Raw genomic sequence first — 25352 nt, forward strand, 5'->3', positions numbered from 1 at the left:
AGGATCCAAAATGTTGGTGACATTATCAAGTCTAAGAACTGATGAAAGACCCTCAACCATGATGTATGAGGAACCACCAAACCAAACCCACTTACTGTTCCTTATGCCTGCTATTTAGAACAGAGGTCTAATAGCAGCAATCGAGTCTCCACCTGTGACTGGCACCAAATCTACTTACTATTTTTCCTAGGCAAATCACTGGCCTTCATTTTCCAGGGCTTTTATGTGTGAGCGTTGCACATGACTGATGACTGGTTCTGGACATTAGGATGTGAGCTGAAGAGGTGTGGGACAGTTTTAGGCCATGGTGGCTAAGAGCCTGTGTCCTTCTTCACTCTTCTGTGTTGTGATTACCTGTATTGAAAACAGAGAATACAGTGGAAGATGCCAAGTTCCTGTGGGACAATGATGCTCCCAGGTAGAAGAAGACTGTATCCTTGAATTGTCCAGTTTTATAGTGACAATAGCAAGAAATAAGTCTTTTTTGTCATAGGGCTCTAGGATTTGGGGCTTTTCCTTTGATACAGCAGTTAGCTTACCCTGATTAACACTGGACCTAACATATTAACTTATGAATCTTCCAAACAACCCTCTGAGATAAGACATGTTACTTTCCTTATAGCTATTGTAAATATGATAAAAAGGAGACCAGAGAGTTTAAGTAGCTTTCCCAAGGTCACACAGCTAGTAAGTGTTAGGGGCCAAAGTTCAAACCAAGCAGCCTGGTTCCAGAGTTCATGCTCTTTACCATTCAAGTCTACCCATTGGCACTAGGTAGCATTTAACTGTTTTAAGTATAGCAGCAATTCCATGAGTTGTTATCCGCATTGTATAGGTGAGGGAATTGAGTTTGAGAAATAAAAAATGTTTCTTACTTCCGGAATTAACATTTGAGCTCATGTTTGTAAGATTCCAGAACTCTTTTTAGGATGCCATGTTTTTTACAACATGGCATACAATGTAGATGAAGAATTGATGAAATTCTGTAGAGCAGAGGAAGCCACGGCAGCAGAAGCCACAAAGAACTCAATTTTGGTTTAACCACAGAAGATTTTTCTAGTGATTTTACCTATCCTAAAAACAGAATGAGGTTGCCTCATGAGGTGGTGACTCCCAGTCACGGGATTGTAACACAGGCTGGATGAGATTTTGAGACAGATTTTTTTTAAAGAGGATTAGCGCATGGGCTGTGTGTTCCACTTGGAAATCGAAAATGCCTTTGATATGTGAAATTCTGTGATAAGGACCTGTTAGAAGGTTGGGTACTAAGGATTCCACAGTGCAAAGCCTTGACTGCACAGCCATATGGGAAGTGACAATCTGTGGAACTTGAATGTGGCAGGTTAGAGTTTATAATTAATGATCCATAATTTCCATTATCTATTTGATAGTGTTAGAATTAGGTGCCAGTTGCAGGTGGAGACTTGATCGCTGCTGTTAGACCTCTCTTCTAATTAGCAGGCATAAGAATCTGGTTGTGAACCTGCAATGTTGCTGAAGGCAAGGGAAACAACCTCAAAGAGAAGTGACAGAAGAAGAACAGATGTAAATGTTTTATGCCCTGATAGGCCATTTCCTTGCCCCTGCCTCTGTCTGGAGACTCAATGTCCTGAGACACATCTACTCTCTTCAAGGAGGCTGCCTGACCCTGACCAGACGCTTCATCATTTAATGTATTCATTATGTCTGAGGTCGGCTTCAATTTTTCAGGTCCTCCTCTAGCTGCCTGGGGATAAGTGCATAAAAAGCCTATCATCAAAACATCATGCCCTCAGCTCCACAAGTCTTCTGGTATCCTTTCTGAATTTCAGAAACATAGATAAAATGCAAGTCACATTTTACATCCAATGTGGGATAATTTTTTTCTTGGCTTTACAGTATGTGCCAAATTTGATTCCTGTGACAATTCATATTGTACAAAGTGAAAGGAAGCTTTTTAGCCTGCTCTTTTTTTCCTCCTTCCATATGGCTGATTGATTCATCTCATACTACAAACTTTTTCTCTCCCTAAAATGTGATCTCTGGTGCTTTAAATGAATATATCATTGCTTAAATGGTGCAGCGTGGCACAGTGTTTCCATTTCAAAGCACAGGCTATGGAGTTGGAGGGAACTGGGATTAAAATACAGCTCTGACAACTTATTATCTATGAAACACTGAGCAAGTCACTTAACTTCTCTGGGTCTCCATTTCCTCAACTGAAAAATAGACATGAATCTGAAGCTGCAAATTTCTTCTCTCATCTAAGATTTTTCATATTCCTTAATTACATTGTTTATTATGTATTAATTTACAACAAATATTCATTTCACGATTTTTGTGTTTCAGTCAGTTTTAAGCACAGAGCAGATATCAGTGAATAGGGGCAGAGTGGTACCTGCTCTCATGGAGCTCAAAGTATGCTAGAAAATATAAATTAAACGACCAATTACCCAGTTTATAACTTAATTACAATGGTGAGTGGTGCCATGAAGGAGAAGAATGGGGACTTAAAGGTGATTAATAGGGGACATGACCTATTATAAGGGATTGGGGAAGGTTGATATGAGAAAATGATACTTATGTTAACTTCATTCAGTAATGTATTTATTATTTATTCAAAAATAATTTATTAAATACTGATAATATCCCCAGCATTAGAATACATTTTAGGGATATTGTGGACAAAAAAGGTAGGCAAAGTTCTCTCGGAGAACTTAAAATCTAAAATGATTTTTTTTCCTAACTTCATTTTCAGTACCAAAATAGACTATTGGAGATGAGGAGAATTTCTTAAAAGACAATAAAATGGAGAAGTCACTTTGAGATGAAAGTACTGGCATTTACTTAATGGAAGAAAAGAATAACAGGAAAGAAATTTAAAGTAAGTTGGAATAAAGCTTTGGCTGAGAGAAATATGGAGAAGAAAAAATTTATGTGTAAAACTTAGTAATTTGTCTGGGGAACTTAGTTTGATGCCAGAATGAGTTCTGATGAGAATATTACTGGAGCCATTACTCAGCTCTCTGATTTGGTTGGGTGCTTATTCCTTTTAGAATAAATGATCACATTGTTCACTAGCTTGCAGACTCAATGACAGTGCAAAGCAAGTTACATAATCTGTGAATTTTGTTGTCAAATTCAAATAATACCCTGATACCTACCTATTTAGAAAATCAGAAGACTTCTTCCTCATTATGAACATTCCATCTCTTCTTAACGTTGAGGGAAATTCATGCTGTAATTTATTGGTAGTAGTTTGTTAGCGTGTAAATATGACTACAGCATCCATACACACACAGATGCAATAATCATCAACGTGTCTACTAATCAAGTGAGGGTCACATATGAAATGTTCAATGCATCAACAAGATTTTTGACTTTGCTTCTAAATATCTCTTATGCACTTACTGTTCTCGTCATCACTACCTTTTCTAATTTATAAACACCTCTATCCTGCAATAACTTTTCTATTGGTCTAAATTCCATTTATTTTGGCACCCCCTCCACATTAATCTTCACATTGCAGACAGAAAGACCTTTTCAAAAATGTAAACCTGATCAAGGTAGTTTCTATTTATTATCTTCTGATTTATGACAAAATTTCCCTATGACCTGGACTGATTTGACCCCTATCTACCTCTATAGCCTCATCATGGAAGAAGTCCCCAATAACATTTTTAGAAAATTTATTTGATATATTTTATTTTTTTTAGAGTAGTTTTAGGTTCATAACAAAATTGAGACATTTTCCATATGTCCTCTGTCCCTACACATACATAGCCTCCCCTGTTGTCAACATTCCCAATCAGAGTGGTGCATTTGTTACAACTGATGACCAACATTGACACATCATTATCACCCAGCACACATATTTTCCATTAGGATTCATTCTTGGTGTTGTATATCCTATGGGTCTGCACAAATGTATCATACAGAGTAGTTTCACTGCCTGAAGTAACCTCCCTACATTCCCTAAAATCCTATCAACCACTGATCTTTTTGCTACCTTCATAGTTTTGCCTTTTTCAGCATGTTGTATAGCTGGAATCATACATATGTAGCCTTTCAGATTGGCTTCTTTCATGTGGTAATATATATTTAAAGTTTCCTTCTTGTCTTTCCACAGCTAGATAGATCAATTTTTAGTCCTAACTTATATTTCACTGGTTGGATTAATGAAGGATATTTGGGGTTGCTTCTAAGTTTTGGCAATTATAAATAAACCTGCTATAAAGTGCAGGTTTTTGTGTGGAAATACTTTTTGAACTTCTTCAAGTATGTATCAAGTAGTGTGATTGCTGGATTATGTGGTAAGAATATGTTTAGTTTTATAAGAAACTGCCAACCTGCTTTCCCAAGTGGCTGTACCGTTTGCATTCTTACCAGCAATGAATGACAGTTCCTTATGCTTCTCATCCTCACTAGCATTTGGTGTTGTCAGTGTTTCTCGGTTTTGGTCATTCTAATAGATATGTAGTGGTATCTTATTCTTGTTTCAATTTGCATTTTCCTGATGACAAATGATGTGGAACATCTTTTCATATGCTTATTTGCCATCTGCATAGCTGCTCTGGTGATGTCTGTTAAGGTACATATATATATATACCCACCATATATAGGTTTTATATATATATATATACAATATATATATAATTTATATATATTTTATAAATATATAATTTTTATATAATTCTGCTCTCACAGAGCAGAATTTTATATATATTATATATTTATATAATTTTTTATATATTATATATAATTTATATAATTTTTTATATATTATATATATAATTTATATATATATAATATATATATGATTTTTTTGAGACAGAATTTTGCTCTACTGCCCAGGCTGGAGTGCAGTGGTGTAATCACAGCTTACCACAGCCTTTACCTCCTGGTATCAAGCAATCTTCCTAGGCTCAAGTGATCCTCCCACCACAGCCTCCTCAGTAGCTGGGACTACAGGCGCATGCCACCATGCCTGGCTAATTTTTTTGATTTTTAGTAGAGACAAGGATGCACTATTTTGCCCAGGTGTGTCTCAAACTTCTGAGCTCAAGAGATTTTGCTTCCTTGGCCTCTCAAAGTCCTGGGATTACAAACATGAGCTACTGAACCCAGACTGTTAAGTCTTTTTTTAAAAATCAGAGGTTTTTTTTTTCCTTCTTGTTGAGTTTTAAGAGTTCTTTGAATATTTTTGACAAGTCCTTTGTCCAATAGATGTGTCTTCTGCAATATTTTTCCTAGTCTGTAGCTCATTTTTTTGAATTTTTTATTATCTTGACTGCCTCTCACAGAGCAGAACATTTTAATTTTAATGAAGTCCAGTTTACCATTCTTCCATAGATTGTGCCTTTGGCATTGTATCTACAAAGTCATCATCAAAATCAGTGACATCAACATTTTCTCCTATGTTATCTTCTTGGAGTTTATAGTTCTGCATATTATATTAAGATCTGCAATCCATTTTGAGTTTTTGAGAAGGTCATAAGATCTGTGTCTAAATTCTCTCTCTCTTTTTTTTTTTTTTTTGCATGTGGATGCTTAATTGTTCCATTTCCATTTGTTGAAAATACTTTTTTTCTCCATTGTATTGCCTTCAACTCTTTGTCAAAGATTAGCTGATTATATTTATTTGAGTCCATTTCTGGGCTTTCTTTTTTTATTCCATAGATCAATTAATCAATTCTCCAATATCACACTGCCTTGATTACTGTAGCTCTATAGGAAGTCTTGAAATCTGGTTGTATTAGTCCTACAAATTTGTTCTCCTTCAATATTTTGTTAGCTATGGAGGGTCTTTTGCCTCTCCATATAAACTTAAGAGGCATTTGTCAATATCCACAAAATAACTTTCTGTGAATTTTGATTGGGATTCATTTAATCCAGAAATAAGCTGGGAAGAACTGACATGTTGATAATATTGTCTTCTATCTATAAATATGAGCTCTCTCTCCATTTATTTAGTTTTTTAATTAAGAGATTTAGAGTTTTTTCATGTGCTTCTTATATGTTATTTTTTAGATACTATTAATATAAATAGCATTGTTTCCTAATTTCAAATTCTACTTTTTTATTGCTGGTATACAGGGAAGTGGTTGACTTTTGCATACTGACCTTACGTCCTGCAACTTTTTGTAGTCATTTATTGATTCTAGGTTTATTTACTATTTTTGTAAATTCCTTCAGATTTTCTACATGGATAACCATGTCATCTGTGAACAATTTTATTTCTTGTTTCACTTTTCTTTTCTTGTTGACTCTTTGAATTATCTAGAACTTCCAATAGCATATTGAAGAATCAGAGTGAAATGGGACATCCTTTCCTTGTTCCTGATTTTAGTGGGAAAGCTTTGAGTTTGCTACCATTAAGTGTGATGTTAGCTGTAGGTTTTTTTTTTTACAGATGTTCTCAATCAATTTGAAGGTGTTTTCCTCTCTTCCTAATTTACTGATAATTTTTACTGTGAATGGATGTTGGATTTTGTCAACTGATTCTTTTTCTGTATCTATTGATATGATCCTGTGTTTTACTTCTTCAGCCTGTTGAAGTGATAAAATTACATTAACTAATTTTTGAATGTTGAACCAGGTTTGCATACATGGGATCAGTTCCACTTCATTAGGATATATAATTCTGTTTACATATTATTGAATTTGATTTGCTAATAATTTGTGAAGATTTTTGGATCTATCTATGTGTCTATCATGAGAGATATTGGTGTCTAGTTTTATTTCTTGCATTGTCTTAGTCTGGTTTTGATATTATGGAAATACTAGTGTCAAAGAATTCATTAGAAAGTATTTCCTCTGCTTCTATCTTCTGAAAGAAATGGCAGAGAATTGATATAATCTTTTTATTAAATGATTTCCCTGACTCTTCAAAACCCCTGGCTTTATCTTCCCGTACATCACTCTCATATTTCCTTAAAGAACTTATAAATGTTAATGTTTTACATTCATTTATGCCATTATTATTAATATCCTGTTCCCCCATTCCCCTTTCACATAAAAAAGGCTTATAAGGTTAGAGGTTATGTCTACTTTCACTCATCATTCTAACATATCATTAGGTTTGAAGTAACTACTCAACAAGTCAATGAATACCTACTGAATTGGATTGATGGATGAATGAATACATTTGATGGCAATCCCAAAACCTGAAATGTCACTGTGGAACCTCCTACGATTAGTTCCTCCTACTGATATATTTTAGAAATCTGTATTCCTTTACCTCTACCCCATAGTCAAAACTATGCTACAGCCTACTCTCATTAGCAGACTTGGAATCTGAGAAGACATGCTCTAATAACAGCATTTCATATTATGGCAGCTGATTCAATAGATTTTTTTGCAACTTCTTCACTTTCAGCATATTCTCTCATTATTTCTTTTATTTCAGGTTACCAGTGTGAAGTTCTTTTACCTTCTCTATCAATTTCCTGCTTCAATGGGATCTTCATACATTGAATTCCCAGACTTCCATCACTTCCTCCTGCCTATGATTTGTCCAAAGATAACCTTTCTACCTGCTTTACATCATTCTCCTTCCATCTCCTCAGGGACATTACTTTATCCGTTAGTATATTTTGTTAATTAAATGGTAAACACATTTCTAATTTATCATCCTCTCATCTTTCTGCAGCATTCAACCCTTTTCATTTCTTCCTCCTTCTTCTTAAAACCATTTCTCTTCCTATTTTTTTCTTATACGAACTCTCCTGGTTCCTCTCTTATCTGTCACATGCATTTTGTGTCTTCTTGTATTTTTCAATCCCCTGAATATATATAATCCCCACAAACAAAGATATTGGACCACTTTACTTTCTTCTATGCAGTTTCTCTCTTAAAAGTATCATCAACTTAACTATTTAAAATTGTCTTTTTTCCCTGTGCTTAAAAACAAAACACCTGCTATTATCTTAAAGGAAGCTCCCAGAACCACAAGCTCCCATTGTGACTGGACTCTACAATGGGTATGTAGCTTCTGATGCACAGCAGGAGATAATGACAAGATTCAGTCTGCTATCCCTTTCAACCAGACACACCGACATGCCAGAATTTGACAGTGATTTTCTATGCTTTAATATTTAAATGCAAGAACTCTGATGCATATCACTTTGTGTGTGGTGCCATTTTCCATGCGTTCCTTGGCATCTTGCATGACAATAATTGTGAGCCTGGGAAATATGAGAGTATACCAAAAGCTGAATATAACTTACCATCAAACTTCTCGCCATTTATAATGACTTTAGTTGTTTTCGTTTTCTTCTCTCTTACCTTATTCTCTTCTTAGTAATTCACTGACTAACTCATTCATTCAACACATATTTATGAATTACCACTAAGATACAGTGGTGAGTAAGAACAGACAATAATCAAATAGCTTCCTGCTTAATGGTGGGACAAATAATAGTAACTTGAATTTTCTTAGGCATTTTCATTGTACAGATATAGATTGGATCACTTTAATATTTACAGTATATTAATAATTTTTTTTGTTATTTCGTGCAATCTGCAAAGGACACCTAGGAACTTTCAGAATCTCCCTCAAGTAATTGAGAGTTTTCAGGGGCTGTTTCACATGTGTTCAGGAATCATCCTCTCAGCACTGGCTTTATCTCATACCTGGGCTACTTTTCATTGATATTCTTAGTTAGATAAGCTATTTAAAAGAGATTCATCTTACTAAAAGAATGTGAAAGTCCACACCAAAATTTATGTCCCAATGTTCTCAAGGCCTCCGAATGCTTAAGGTGCCAAAATGATTTTATATTCACTTCAGACTCCTCATGTCAGTGTTATACTTTATGAAAATATGTCTTAAACTTCTTATGTGGATAACTCTACTTTCTTCTATAGCAACTCCTCTCCTTAGGTAATTGGGTGGATGGACAGACAATCCAGTGTATGGTGCTCAGCTGCTGTTCAAGCAGCAGTCCAGAAGTTACTGTCAATGTATTTGAATGTATTTTTTAGATTTAAATCAGTAGACTGAATAAATCACATTACTCTCCATAATGTGGGTTGGCCTCATCCAATCAGATGAAGACCTTAAGATAAAAGACTGAGGACTGAGGTCCTCAGAAGAGGAAAGCATTCTGCCTCCCAACTGCCTTCTACTTAAGGCTGCAGCATTGACTCCTGCTGGAATTCCCAGCCTGCCAGGTTGCTCTGCATATTTTGAACTTGCCAGCCTCTAAAATTATGTGCACTAATTTTTTAAAATAAATCTTTTTCTCTTGCTCACTTTCTTCTCCCATATTCTTCTGTCTCCATCCTATTGTTTCTGTTTCTGTGGAGAACCTGACAAATACAGTCTTGTCTGTTAGCTCACTCCCATGGCCAATTCATACAATTTCTCCCTTCCTGCTTAATTTAAAATCCAAAATCTTCACATAAATAGATTCTTGTGTGATTTTTACACAGATTGCCAAATGTAATAGGCTGAAAAATTGTTCCTCAAAGATGTCCAAGCCCTGACGGTCAGGTGAATATGTTATTTTACATGGCAAAAGGACTTTGCATGTGCAATTAGGTTCTTGAGATGGGTAAATTATCCTGCATTATCTAGGTGGTTCCAGTGTAAACACAGTGTCCTTATAAAAGGGAGGTAGGAGTTTGAAAGTATGAAGAATGTGATGTCACAACAGAAGCAGAGATTGGAGTGACATGGCTGTGAGCCAAGGAATGTGGGCAGCCTTGAGAAGCTGAGAGAGACAAGGAAAGGATTCTGTCTAGAGCCTCCAGAAGGAACTGTGCTGCCAACACTTTGATTTTAGCCCTGCAAGACTCATTTCAGACTTCTGACTTCCAGAATTCTAAGAGAATAAATTTGTGTTGTTTAGAGTTACTAAATTTGTGTTAATTTGTTACAGTACAACAAGAAAAACTAATACATCAAACATGCCTGAAGTTCAGGCCTGCATGTAGCCTGTGCTCCAACTGAGATTCCTACTACACAAAAATGAGCAATTAAAATACAGTGTGATAGACTCCCACTTCTAGCCAACTGGTACCAGACTTGCCTTCCTGCCATAAATAACTGGAAAAATGGACCAGATATATTAAACAGCTCTTTTCAGGCATTGGACAGCTGGCATCTGAGCAATGTGATCCTTTGGAGAAGGGAAACAAATGAGGTGAGTCTTATGTTTGTCCCAGCTTTCTTTTTGTAGGCATTTTCTGTGCTGTGGCAGAGAAAGGGGAATCTAAGCAAAGTATAGTAGACTCTCTGACTTGAAGAGACAGAGATTAGAGTTTGAGGAATCTGAGGTGGTCAAAATCTGGAATCTACATAGAAAAATAGTCATAGAAATATGTGCATAGACCTTTGAGTTTTTAGCTGACTACTAACCTGCATATGCGTAGAGTAAAACTCAATGATGTAGAACAAAGAAAAACTTGAAGTTGTAAGCTGAGCAATTTGCAGAGCTTATGTATTTCTGTGAGACATTTGAGTCCCAATCATGCAAAGTGGAGGGTGAACCACAGAGCACTTAGTAGATACCCCAGAATGGCAGTAGGGCTAAAGCAGGCTTAGAGGAAAATCTAGTCTAGTCCCACCTTTAAAAAGCTTATGAAGGGGTCTGTAAATAATTAAGCCAACCTGCAAGTTGTGTAAGTGTCTGTTAGAACAAAGCCCAACATTATTTTAAAAAAATTAATGAACACCTTCATTGTCACTCATTCTGTGTCTTATATCTTCAGAATGTATTTATCTTACAATATATTAACACTTTGACCAATATCTCCCCATTTCTCCCAACTCCCCCACCAACCCCACCAGCCTTTGGCAATCACCATTCTACTCTCTGCTTCTATGATTCTGAGTTTGTTTAATTCCACATATAAGTGAGACTGTGCAGTATTTCTCTTTCTGTGTCTGGCTTATTTCATTTAGCATAATATCCTCCAGGTCACAAATGTCAGGATTTCCTTCTTTTTTATGGCTGGATGATATTCCATTGTTTGTATATGTGTGTATTTATTTATTTATACATACATAAATACATACTGTATTTTCTTTATCTAGTCACCCATTAATGGAAACTTAGATTGTTTCAATATCTTGGCTATTGTGAATAATATTACAATGAATTTGAATGTGCATTTATCTTTTCAAGTTACTGATTTCATTTCCTTTGAATATATACCTAGAAGTAGAATTGCTAGATCATACAGTAGTTTTATTTTTAAAGTTTTGCAGAAACTTCATACTGTCTTCTATAATTCTTCTACTAGTTTACATTTCCACCAACAGTGTACAAGATTTACCTTTACTCTACATTTTCATTAACACTTGTTATCTCTTATGTTTTTGATAATAACCTTCCTAACAGATGCGAGGTGATATCTCGTTGGGGTTTTGATTTGCATTTTCCTGATGGTCAGTTGATACTGAGCACCTTTTCATGTACATGCTCAACATTTTTATGTCTTCTTTGAAAAAAAAGTTTGTTCAGGTTCTTTGCCTATTTTTAAGAATAGGTTTTTTGTTTGTTTGTTTGTTTGTTGGCAATTGTGTCAATTCTTCATTTAACCCTTATCAAATATACAATTTTGAAATATTTTAGTTCATTTCATAGATTGTCTTTTCATTTTTTTGAATTTTATTCTTTGCTATACAGGCGCATTTTAGTTTGATATATTTCCATTTGTTTATTTTTGCATTTGTTGTCATATATAAAAAAATCAATGCATTAAAAATTCAAGGAGTTTTCAATTTCTGTTTTCTTCAAGAAGTTTTATATTTTGAATCTTACATTTAAGTCTTTAATCCATTTGGAGCTAATTTTTGTATATGGTGTAAGACAAGGCTCCAATTTCATTCTTTGTCATGTTAATACCCAGTTTTCCCAACAACATTTATTAAAGAGACTATCTTCCCATAGTAATCTTGGCACTCATGTCAAAGATTAGTTGAACATGTATGTATGGGTATATGTCTGGATTCTTTGCTCTGCTCCATTGGTGTATGTATCTGTTTTTATGTCAGTACCATGTTGTTTTGATTACTACAGCTTTGTAATATAGTTTGAAATCAGGGAGTATGATGCCTTCAGCTTTGTTCTTGCTCATGTTTGCTTTGGCTATTCAGGGTCTTTCGTGGTTCCATATAAATTTTAATATTTTTTTCTATTTCTATGAAAAATGTCATTGGAATTTTTATAGAGATTGCATTGAATCTGTAGATCACTTTGGGTCATATATACATTTTTACAAAATTATTCTTCCAATCCATGAAAAGAAGATATATTTTCATTTATTTGTGTCTTTAATTTCTTTCCTCAATGTCTTTTCAGTGTACAGATCTTTCACCTCTTTGTTTAAATTTATTTCTAAGTATTTTTTTGATGTTACTGTAAATTGAATTGTTTTCTTAATTTCTTTTTTGAATACATATTTTTTCATGTATAGAAACCCAGGTAATTTTTGTGTGTTGATTTTGTATCCTAAAAATTTACCAAACTACTTTATTCGTTCTAAAATTTTTTTGGTGAAGTCTTTAGGGTTTTCTATATATAAGATTATGTCATCTGTACAGACAATTTTACTTGTTCCCTTCCAATTTGAATACCTTTTATTTATTTTTATTGTCTAATTGCTCTGGCCAAGACTTCTAGTACTACTTTAAATACAAGTGGTGAAAGTGAGAATCCTTTTCTATGTACTGATGTTATAAGTAAAAGTTTTTAACTTTTCAACATTGAGTATAAGTTCGCTATAGGTTTGTTAAATATGGCCTTTACTGTGTTGAGGTATATTTCTTCTATATTTAATTTGTTGTGAGGTTTTATTATGAAAAGATGTTGAATTTTGTCAAATGCTTTTTCTGCATCTATTAACATAATAAGTTTTATTATTCATTTTGTTAATGTGGTGTATCACATTTATTAATTTGCACATACTGAATTATTCTTTCTTTTCTTGGTGTCCTTATCTGGATTCGGTATGAGGGTAATTCTGGACTCCTAAAATTAGTTTGGCAGTGTTCTGTTCTCTTCAACTTTTTGGAAAGGTTTGAAGGATTGGCATTAATTCTTCTTTAAATGCTTAGTAGAATTCACCAATGAAGTCATCTAGTCCTGAGCTTTGTTGTTGTTGTTGGGAGGCTTTTGATTACTGATTCAATAACTCTATTTGTTATTGGTCTGTTCAGATTTTTATTTTCTTTATGATTCAATCTTGGTAGACTGTGTATCTCCAGGAATTTATTATTTTTCTCTAGGTTATCCAATTTGTTGGTGTATAATTATTATAATTGTCCATAATAATCTCTTTTGATCCTTTGCATTTCTGTGATATTAATTGTAATGGTTTACCTTTCATTTATAATTTTATTGGAGTTCCCTCTTTTTTTTTGGCTAGCATAACTGGATGCTTGCCAATTGTATTTATATTTTCAACCAAATTTTTAGGTTCATTGACCTTTTCTATTGTTTTTCTAGTCTATTATTTTATCTATGTTTACTCTTATTTTTATTATTTCCTCTTTTCTTCTGCCCTTGGAATATTTACTTTTCTTTTTCTAGTTCCTTGAAGTGTGAAGTTGAGTTATTTGAAGTATTTTTTTCTTAATGTAGGCTTTTATTGCTAGAAACTTCCATGTTAGTACTCCTTTAGTTGCATTCCCTAAGTTTCGGTATGTTGTAATTTCCACTTTTGTTTTTCTCAAGATACTTCTTTTTAACTTCTTTTTAGATTTTTTTTTTTTTTTTTTTTTTTGGCTGGGAGTGGTGGCTCATGCCTGTAATTGCAGCGCTTCGGGAGGCCGAGATGGGTGGATATCGAGGTCAAGAGTTTGAGACCAGCCTGACCAACATGCTGAAATCCCGTCTCTACTAAAAATACAAAAAAATAAATTAGCCGGGCGAGGTGGCACACACCTGTAATCCCAGCTACTCAGGAGGCTGAGGGAGGAGAATTGCTTGAACCCAGGAGGTGGAAGTTGCAGTGAGCAGAGATAGAGCCACTGCACTCCAGCCTGGGCAACAGAGGGACACTCTGTCTCAACAACAACAACAACAACAACAACAACAGCAACAACAACAACAACATTTTTTTCTTTGATGCAATGGTTGTTCAGAAGTGTGTTGTTTTTAATTTTCACATATTAGTCTATTTTCCAAAATTTCTTCTGTTACTGATTTCTAGATTTTACCAATATGATTAGTAAAGATATTTGAGATGACTGTTACATTTGTGAAGACTTGTTTTGTGGCCTAACATATGATCCATCCTGAAGAATGTTTTTTATATACTTTAAAAGAATGCGTATTTCACTGTTATTGGATGGGATGTTCTATATATATATGTGTGTGTGTGTGTGTGTATATGTATATATGTGTATATATATTTATGTATATATGTGTGTGTATATATATATGTACGGGCATATATATATCAGTTAGATCTATTTGGCCTATACTGTTATTCAAGTCCACTATTTATTGATTTTCTATTAATGATATCTCTGGTGTTGAAATTTGAGTATTAAAGTCATTTACTGTTATTGTATTACTGTCTAGTTCTCCTGTTAATTCTTTTAATATTTGCTTTACATATTTAGGTGATATGATGTTCATTAAAAGAACATAATAATTATAAATATAAATGCACCCAACATTGGAAGTCCAACATTCTTTATATTTTAAAAAAATTTCAACAATTTAAAAACACAAAATTTACATTATCCAGAATTTGATTTAAAAACAAGAGAAAAAGCAGAAAAATATGTCCCATTACAAGGAGAAATATCTGTCAATGGAAACAGATCCAAAAATGGCAAATGATAGAATTATCAGACAATGACTTTAAGATAGTGATTAAAAATGTATGTAAAGATTTAAAGGAAAACATAAACATAATTAATCTACAAACTGAAACTCTGAAGCATAATGAAATGATTAAGAGTTGTAAATGCAATAAATGAAGTGGAAATTTTAATGAGTTGTGTTAATAGTAGATTAGAAACTGTGGAGGAAATAATTAATAATCTTGATATGGTTTGGATTTGTGTCTCCACCCAAATCTCATGTCAAATTGTAATCCTCAGTGTTGGAGGAGGGACCTGATGGGAGGTGATTGCATCATGGGGGGGGTGAATTTCCCCCTTGCTTTTCTCATTATAGTGAGTGAGTTCTTACAAGATCTGGTTGTTTAAGAGTGTGTAGCACCTCCCCTTCTCTCTCTTTTCTCCTGCTTTGCCCATGTAAGACAGGCCTGATTTCCCTTCTGTTACGATTGACAGTTTCCTGAGGCCTTCCCAGCCATGCTTCCTGTATAGCTGGCAGAACTGTGAGCAAATTAAAAACCTTTTTTTAAAATAAATTAGTTAGTTTCAGGTATTTCTTTGTAGCCGAGTGAGAACAGACTAACACAAATCTTAAAGATATATTAATAGAAATTACTTGAGTTGAAACACATAGAAAAAGAAACCAAACTGTCATAAAAGGTCTCATTGATATGTGGGACAAATATCAAGTAGTCTAATATACATGAAAGTAAAACTAGCAAAATAGAAAGAGATATAGACAAATTTACAATTATAGCTATAAATTTCTAGAATCTTCTCTCAGTAACTGGTAGAAGAAAAACACATATCAACAAACATCAACCAACTAGACTAGATAGGTCAAAGTGCCCACAGGTCAAGTATAAATTACATGAAGATTTAGAAAATGTTTCTAATTGAGTGACAATGAAAAACATAACATATCAAACTTTAGGTGTACATGAAGAGAAATTTATTCTCTTACATGCATATTTTAGAAAAAAAGTGTCTAAAATTAAGTCTAAGCTTCTTTCTTAAATGCTACCAAAAAATTATACCCAAGGAAAGTAGAAAGTAATAATAAAAACAATAAAGATAAATAAGTACAATAAAATAATTAGATGGTAATAAGTACAAGGTATTAAGGCAGAAAGCAATAAAAAGAGAGATCAAAATGTAGTAGAAAAACTTAAATAAAAATATTTTTCCTTGAAATTATCAAAAAATGGCAATCAAGCTACATTGAACAGGAAAAAAAAGACACAAGTTACCAATTTCAAAAATGACAGAAGTATTGCTGCAGACTCTACAGGCATTAAAAGGGGGGAATGTTATAATATGATATGGATAAATGCCAAGAAACTGATTACTTTGGATAGCATAGATACATTTCTTAAACGGTACAAATTACAAAAATTGAATTAATAAGAAGGAAAATTTTTATAGCCATATATATATGAAAGAAATTAAATATACAATTAAAAACTTTCCCATGAAGAAAAATACAATCAAGAATAGCTTTGCTTGTGAACTCTAGACAATCATTTAAGAAAAGAAATACTAGCTATTGTTTGAAAATTCACGAATACTGAAAGGAGAAATAATTCCAAACTCATTTATGGTACTGGCATTACAGAATGCATGTAAAATTACACATGAATATACTTTATGAATGCAAATGCAAAATCCTTAACAAAATATTATCATAATTAAATCCAGCAATAAACACAAAATATAACACACCATGAGTAAATAAAATTTATCTCTGGAATGCAAAGTTGGTTTATAATTTGAGTATCAATCAATGTATTTTGTCACATTAATACAACAAAGGAGTTAAACTATATAATAATTTCAATATGTGAAGAAAACTAATTTAACAAAACTCAATACTAAATAATTTAAAAAGCTATTAAGAGGACGGGAATAAATAAAAACTTATGCAAACTGAAAAAGAGTATATCCAAAACCTTCATCTGACATCGTATTTAATAGCTCTAAGGTTGGGAAAAAAGATTACAATTTCTCTCATGTTCCTCTTCCACATTTTAGTGGAAGTTCAAGCCAGTGTAATAAGAAAAGTAAGAGAAATAAAAGACATATGCTTTGGAAATAAATAGGTAAATGTGTCTTTGTTTGTCAATGACATGATTATGCATATAGAAGATCCTAAGAATCTATAAAAAAGCAAGTAGGACTAAAAAGTGAATTTAACAAGATCACAAGATACTAAATCAATATAGAAAAAGCTATTATATTTCTCTATATTAGCAATAAAAAATTTAAAAAATAAAATTGCCATCTACAAAGCCAGCATAACCCTGATACCAAAGCCAGACAAGGACACAATTTAAAAAAAGAAACTACAGGCTAATATCAGTGATGAATATAAACACAAAAATTCTCAACAAAATACTAGCAAACTGAATCCAACAACACATCAAAAAATAATACACTATGATCAATTGGGATGTATATAGATCAATTAGACCCATAGATCCATTAACATCATACATTACATCAATAGAATGAGGGACAAAAATCATATAATTTTCTCAATATGTGAAGAAAAAGCTTTTGATAAAATTCAACATCTCTTCACGATAAAAATTCTAAGTGAATTAGGCATAGAAGGAAAATAACTTAACATAATAAAGACCATATATGACACATTCTGTTCAGCTAACATCCTACTGAATGGAAAGTTTTCAGGTTTTCCTCCAACTGGAAGAAAAAACAAAACAAGGATCCCCACTCTCACCAATCCTTTTCAACATAGTCCTGGAAGTCCTAGCTAGAGAAATTAGGCAAGAGGAAAAATAAAACACATCCAAATTGGAAAGGAGGAAATTATATTTTCCCTGAAGACAACATGATAGGATGTATAGAAAAACCTGAAGACTCTACCAAAAAACTGTTAGAACTGATACATGAATTCAGTAAAGTTGCAGTACATGAAATTAATATACAAAATCAGTAGTGTTTTTAATACAGTAACAACAAACTAGCTGAAAAAGAATCAACAAGGCAATCACAGTCATAGCAGCTATAAAAGTATAGTACCTAGGAATAAATTTAATCGAGGAGATGAAAGACCTTTAGAAGGAAAACTACGGAACACTGATGAAAGAAATTGAAGAGGCTGGGAGCAGTGGCTCACACCTGTAATCCCAGCACTTTGGGAGGCTGAGGCAGGTGGATCACTTGAGGTCAGCAGTTCACCAGCCTGGCCAACCTGGTAAAACCCTGTCTCTACTAAAATTACAAAAAAAATATATATATATATATGTATTAGCCAGGTGTGATGGTGGTAATTCCAGCTACTGTAATTCCAGCTACTCGGGAGGCTAAGGGAGGAGAATCACTTGAACTTGGGAGGCGGAGATTGCAGTTTGCTGAGATCACGCCACTGCACTCCAGCCTGGGTGACAGAGGGAGACTCTGTCTCAAAAAAAAAAAAAAAAAAAAAAAAAAGAGAGACATTGAAGAGGGAACTAACAAATGGAAAGACATCCCATGCTCATGAATTGAAAGAATTAATATTGTTAAAATAACAATACTACCTGAAACAATGAATTAATATTGTTAAAATAACAATACTACCTGAAACAATCTACAGATTCAATGCAATCCTTATCAAAATACCAATAACATTCTTTATAGAAACAGAAAATAATCCCAAAATTTATATTGAACAACAAAATACCCCAAATAACCAAAACAATCCTGAGCAGAAAGAACAGAGCTGCAGGTATCATACTACCTGACCTCAAAATATACTACAAAGCTATAATAACCAAACAGCATGGTACTGGCGTAACAAAAGATACATAGACCAGTGGAACAAAATAGAGAACCCAGAAATGAATCCACATATTTACAGTCAACTGATTTTTTTAATGAAAGTTATAAGAACTTTCACTGGGGAAGAACAATCTCTTCAATAAATGGTGCTGGGAAAACTGGATATCCATATGCAGAAAAATGAAACTAGACCTCCATCTCTCACCCTATACAGAAATCAACTCAAAATGCATCAAAGACCTAAATGTAATACTTGAAACAGTAGAAATACTAAAATAAAAAAGGGAAATAGTTCAGAACATTGGTCTGGGAAAAGATTTTATAAATAAGACCTCAAAAGCTCAGGCAACAAAAGCCAAAATAAAGAAAAATGGTTATGTCTAACTGAAATGGTCTGTGCAGCAAAGAAAACAACAAACATTTCAAGACAACCTGCAGAATGGGATAAAATATTTACAAACTACTCATCCAACAAGGGACTAATACCCAGAATATACAAGGAACTGACACATCTCAATAGCAAAAAGTAAACAAATTAATTTAAAAATGGCCAAATAATCTGAACAGGCATTTCTCAAAAGAAGACATACAAATGAACAATAAATACAAGAAAAAATTTTTAGCATTACTAATCATCAGCAAAATGCAAATCAAAACTATAATGAGCTATTGTCTTACCCCAGTTAGGATGGCTACTATCAAGATACAAAAATAAAAAATACTGAGGAGGATGTGGAGAAAAGGGAACTCTTACACACTGTTGGTGGGAATGTAAACCAGTATTGCCACTACAAAGAACAGCATGGAAGTTCCTCAAAAAAACTGCAAATGTAACTTACCATGTGATCTAGAAATCCTACCATTGGAAATTTATCCAAAGGAAAGGAAATCATTACATTGAAGAGACATCTGTACCCCCATGTTTATTACAGCACTTTTCACTATAGCCAAGATATGGAATTAACCCGGGTGTCCAAAAACAGATGAATGGGTAAAGAAAATTTTGTATATGTACACATGGAATACTATCCAGCCATAAAAAAAGAATAAAGTCTTTTCATTTATGGCAGTGTGGATGAAACTGGAGGACATATGTTAAGTAAAAGAATCCAGCAACATAAAGTTAAACACTGCATGTTCTCACTCATATGTGGAAGCTAAAAAAGGTTGATCTCATAGAAGTAAAAAGTAGAACAGAAGATACCAGAGGCTTGGAAGGGTGGGGGAAGAGAGGGATAAAAAGAGATTTGTTGAAAGATACAAAATTACAGCTAGGTAGGAGGAATAAATTCTGATGTTCTATACCACTGTAGGATGTCTATAGTTAACAATAACATATACTTTCAAATAGCTAGGAGGATAGTGAACATTCCCAACACAAAGAAATGATAAATATTTGAGATGATGAATATGGTAATTATTTTGATCTAATCACACTACACATTATATGTATTGAAATATCACTATGTACTCCATGAATATGTACAATTATTTCTTGTCAATTAAAAAAGGATAAATAAGCATATAAGAAAAAGCAAAATATGAAATTAAATTAAAAAGTACTATGTGAATGTGTTGTAAAATTGACACAAAATGTGTAACATCTAGTAATAAATTAATTAAATATATATAAGAACTATAAATTGGAAATGACATAAAATGGCTGAAAGAAATTAAATATCTAAATTAACGAAGAGATAAACTATGTTTGCTTAAAATGCATGGCTCATATTTTAATGTAAGTTATGATTCAGTAAATTTGCTTTAATATATATATGTATACATATAGTGTGATAAATGTTATGCTGAGGGTAAGGATTCCTAATTCAATTTTATGTGTAGGCAGTGTGTTCCAGAAATTCTTCCCAAATTTGCCAGCTGTAGGAAGAGTAGGATTTAGATAAAGGGAGGAGGGTGTTTCTGATAGTCATTTAGGAACCACCAAGCTGTTAAGTAAACTTAGGGTATAGTAGTATGTGAGGCCTGGATTCTAAGAGATGAGACTGGGAAGGCTCAGAACATGAAAAGCCTCATAGTATGAACTTGAGAATAAGTACCTTTTAAAATTTTGTACCATAGGTGCCTCTCTGGCTACATCCTTGTTGTCACGCTGCTTGTAAGCAACGCTATGGGATTTGAGACTTTCCTTGTGAATCCTGCATTGTGTAGAGACAGATTAAAATGTTGATGCGATGAGGGGAAGAGACAGATCTGAACGGTTTCCCACTTGAATCTTCCAAGATACTCCTAGATTGGGTAGTAGTGTCCCTCCTAGCGGGAATAGAGAAATTAGAAATCTAGGAGGTCTGGGAGGAAAATGACTTCTGGAAGCCTTTCTGAAGGTAGTAGAGACTGTTTGGCTAAATTTGTGGTTCAGATTCTTCTGTTCGAAGCGTGCCTTTGACTGAAGTGCTAAGAGGAACCAGGGTGGGGATGTTGGTTACCAGCACTTTAGTACTTATTTGCATTTGCAGAGATATGTTTATCTGTGAGTTTTCCTCTGTATTAATCACTTAGCTCCCAGTTTAGGAAGAATGACAGAAACCATCTCATAGAAATCTTTCCCAGGATTTGGTTTTAGTGGATGAGGTGCAGCAGCCCTGGGGAAAAAAGGGGGATTTTGAAGATCATCTCATTAAGCATAATCTCTCTTTCTTCTTTTTCTACATAATGTTCTCAGCATCTTTAATCATTGCTCATTATGTTGATCATCATTCAATTACCCTAGTTTGCCAATGCTCTTTAGACATTTTCTGTGCCTTTGTTTGTTAGTTAAGTAAATAGTACCTGGTTCTCAGGGGAACACCATTATCACTGATCAGAGTCTCCTGTGCAAGGCAGAGTAGGACTAGTTCCACCGTTGAAATGAATCTACTGTAGCCCCTAAGTTTCCAATAATTTTTGTTTTTCCCCTCTACCTTTCAAAACAAACTTCATTCCACATACCAATTCCATGGTATAAAACAGATTTGAGAGAATAGAAATATGGACTGTTACCATTTATAATGGAAATGTAGAAGATTCAATTAAATGATCAAATGTTAAAATATTTTTAGCAGTACATACACTTATATAAACTATGTTACTAAAAATTAAAATTAAAAAGTTTTAATGATGGATTTGGTTTTTCATATTTACTTAGTTCAATAAAAACAAACAGAAGCCAAAATAGTTTTCACCTCCATGTGAGACAATAAAGAAGTATCAGCATATATGGCAGGATTAAACACCATCATGAGGTTATCACTCAGCTGGAAACAAATTGAACATTACTTTCTTTCGCTTCTTTTATTGTTGTAAAAAAATAAAAGCCTATCTTTTTTATGCAGATTAAGAAAACATTTAGTTTAGGAAGCCTGGCACTTATTTCTTCTACTGAATTTCAGTAGTATAAAAAGTTGTATTCTTGACTCAAAGATACATTTGCTTTTTTCCTAGAAAATAATAACAAAAAGAAAATTATTAAGCAGAGAATAGTGTTCCTGAAATTAGTGTGTTCTTTAATCTAACAAATGTGAGACATCAGATCATAATAATCAGTGATGAGTAAACCCACTGTAGATTATTTGATATCCTGTGTTATTTTACTTCTTTGATAAGTAAGCTTCTAGCAACAATTTTCATATGTGAATTTCCTTTGAAGGATGCCTCTATTAATTCAATAAGGTTTTGAATAAAGCCCCATTATCAGGGGCTATGTTACCGAGGCCAGTCCGCCCTGATGGAAGACCCTCTTAGAACCAAAAAACGAGGTCAATCTCACACTGGAGAGTCAGACAGTCTAATGGTCAGAAAACACCTGAAGAATAAAAATTACTAAACTGACACTGGTCAAGATGAAATTTACCTTCAACCTCAGAAGTTGGAGACAAGCGCATCTCCAAAAGCCCAGTAAGAGGCAAATTAATCAGTCTTTAGCTAGGCATTGTGGTAGAAGGTATTATTTTGGGAAAAGAAATCTGGTAAATTGCCACTCAAATTCTAGAAATAGTTTAAAATGTCAATCCTTAATGTGCCATAAAGCATTGGAGGTTTTTTTTCTGGTAGACATGGATGGCAGTCTGCAAATCCAGTTGATTAAGTTTTAAGTCATATAAAGGACATGCATAAACCTTTATATGACCCATCAAAGGCTTTCTGATTTTATTAAAACAACATCTTGACTACACTCTGCAGTGATGGTGAGAAAAGTTTTGAAGGTAGCACCCCAAATTTCAAGCATTTTCCAACCTTTTGTGGCTCAAAGTCACATGGGTACTACCCGGCTATTGGTCACTGCTATCTCTCGTCCCTGCTCCCCCTCCATAACGTCAGAACACTTGCTCAGTTTGGAGACTAATCAGTCAGACATGAGAGTCTAAGAGGATGCCCTATTGACCACAGTAAGTTCGTTCCAAGATTGAGTGAAGTTATTGGAGTCACAGGCATTGAAGATAGGGGTTGAGTGACTCACTAGATCACATCAGATTTCCACTGTATATTTAGATCAGAGCAAGATCCTCCTTGGTGAACTCCATCGAGCCATTGCTTTGGGTTTAGATGGCTTTGTCCAATTGCTTAGCTTCCACTGAGCTGAGCTTGGGGGTTCTGGAATTCTCTTGCAGTTACTGTTCTGTGGATTTCTACCACACACATGCACACACACACACACACACACACACACACACACACACACACACACACACACAAATCATTAGCTTAATCTTCCATCTTCTGAACAGATTTCAGGAGATTTTCTTTCATGGCAAGTTTTTTTTTTTTTTTTCCTCTTCCAAGAAGGTGGTTCTTTTATTGGTTTAATTCAGATGCAGTTCAGACTCTTGCAGAGACATAACAGAGGCTCATTCTGCTTGTTCCATGGAATTACTTGTTTGCCCAGCTCTCTGATATATTTTTGTAATTCATCTGCAATTCTTTTAGTTTTTACTAGGCCATTCTGTACTGCAGAAATCTCCTGGACGATTCCAGAATGTTGCTTTTTGGAAAGATTCTAACTCAATCAGGAGGTGGTTATTTTCTGACCAGAGAATCCCTGTTCCTATTTTTAATGTGTTGCAGCTGTGCCTCCCTGTCATTTTTTTTGCTTCCCTCTGGGGCTTTTTTGCAATTTCTCTGCATATTCTTTGACCTTTGCTTCTTTGACATAGCTAGATCTTTTCAATAGCAAGCTTCTTCCTCCTGTAGAACTAAAAATATTATCTTCCTTTTAAAGTGGAGGAACAGCTTCACACTTCTTGTGTCCTGGTATATGAGTTCTGATGGTGACGGTGGGCTGGTTCCTGGGGTTACCAGGCCCTGGGTCTTTAGGCCACAGTCACAAACCTGCATTAGTTTCCAAAGAGGCTGTTTCACACTGGTTCATTTTGATGTTGTGAACTATAATTCCTGAGAGTATTTTTTATGAATTGCAGTTTTGTCAATTTCCTTTTAGATCTGTATTTGGATATTTTATTAAAAAGTCTGAATAAAGGATTTGAAAATGCCACTTATTAGATTTTAGCTTGATTTTAGAGATAACTTGGATTATTGATTTTGTACTCATCCAATGTATGAGCTGCCCGTCTCCCTAGCTTTATGTCATTCACAGATTTTATGAGCTTAATTTTGTATATTCTCTTAAAAATATTTATTGTGGGCCATGCATGAACTAAATATTTTGTCAAGCACAGTACAAAGGCTCATAAAATAAAATTCTTCTCTGAGTTGATAACAGGCTGGTGGAAATCAGGTTAAGTAACCAAATAATTGTAATGCTGTGTGATATAAACCATAATAATGATGCAAGTTTTCATTGTTTTAGAACTGCTGAAATTAGAGATGACTCCCTTCTTTGGACAAAACCTCATTCTTGGCCGGGTGCCGTGGCTCACACCTGTAATCCCAGAACTTCGGGAGGCCGAGACAGGCAGATCACAAGGTCAGGAGATCAAGACCAACTTGGCTAACCCAGTGAAACCGCGTCTCCAGTAAAAAAAAAAAAAAAAAAATAGCCAGGCGTGGTGGCGGGTGCCTGTAGTCCCAGCTACTCCGGAGGCTGGGGCAAGAGAATGTCGTGAACCCGGGAGGCAGAACTTGCAGTGAGCTGAGATCGTGCCACTGCACTCCAGCCTGGGCGACAGAGCGAGACTCTGTCTCAAAAAAACAAACAAACAAACAAACAAAAAAAACCATCATTCTTATTCTTTGTTGAAAGAAAAACTTGACGTTTTAGGCTACTAAGAGAAAGAAGACAGTTAAAAAAGTTAGTGTATTGTATGCTCATTCTCTATCTATAAGACGATGTTAACAACTTTAGATATCAGCCATTGATTTTCAGCCCTATGCCAGAGTTATATATCCGAGCAATTCCAGATTCCTTGCTGGCAGAGTTTACTTGAAGGTAGAGGAGTGATACAGAGGTATTTTATCACAACCACAGCCAAGCTCTGTGCATGACTGGATGACTTCTGGATAGGTAGAAATATGCCCTGATTTTATCACTTCTGAGACATAGATAGTGCACCATAATGCAAGCTCATCACATCTTCATAACAGCAACTGAGTGAGCTTTACCCAGGAGTTCCTTCACTGTTTAATAAAAGGGAATTCTTAGAATTGTTCAAATGTTATCTGCAATATGTATAATCTGTTTTGCAGACGTATACAGTAACTCTCTTAATAATAGTATATAATAATCACACTTCCTTAATTTCATTTTTTTCTTGAAAGAGAAAAAAATTATTAATTGCATAGTGAGTGATAAGGTGCTCTCATATCCTTCAAAAGGTATTTTACCAAAGTTCTCCCA

The 25352-nt window shown here is 34.3% G+C and overlaps 1 long non-coding RNA gene across 1 annotated transcript; it reads right to left on the reverse strand.

Annotated features, from left to right (window-relative positions):
• Positions 1 to 213: 213 nt before the first annotated feature.
• LOC115933949 (uncharacterized) lies at positions 214 to 23139 on the reverse strand. Its single transcript, XR_004069776.3, has 4 exons — positions 23019 to 23139; positions 20623 to 21165; positions 3144 to 3217; positions 214 to 354 (listed from the first exon to the last, which is right to left on the reverse strand). It is a non-coding gene; the product is annotated as an uncharacterized lncRNA (long non-coding RNA).
• Positions 23140 to 25352: the final 2213 nt, after the last annotated feature.

This window comes from Gorilla gorilla, chromosome 1 (genome assembly GCF_029281585.2).
Source record: "Gorilla gorilla gorilla isolate KB3781 chromosome 1, NHGRI_mGorGor1-v2.1_pri, whole genome shotgun sequence".
NCBI lineage: Eukaryota > Metazoa > Chordata > Mammalia > Primates > Hominidae > Gorilla > Gorilla gorilla.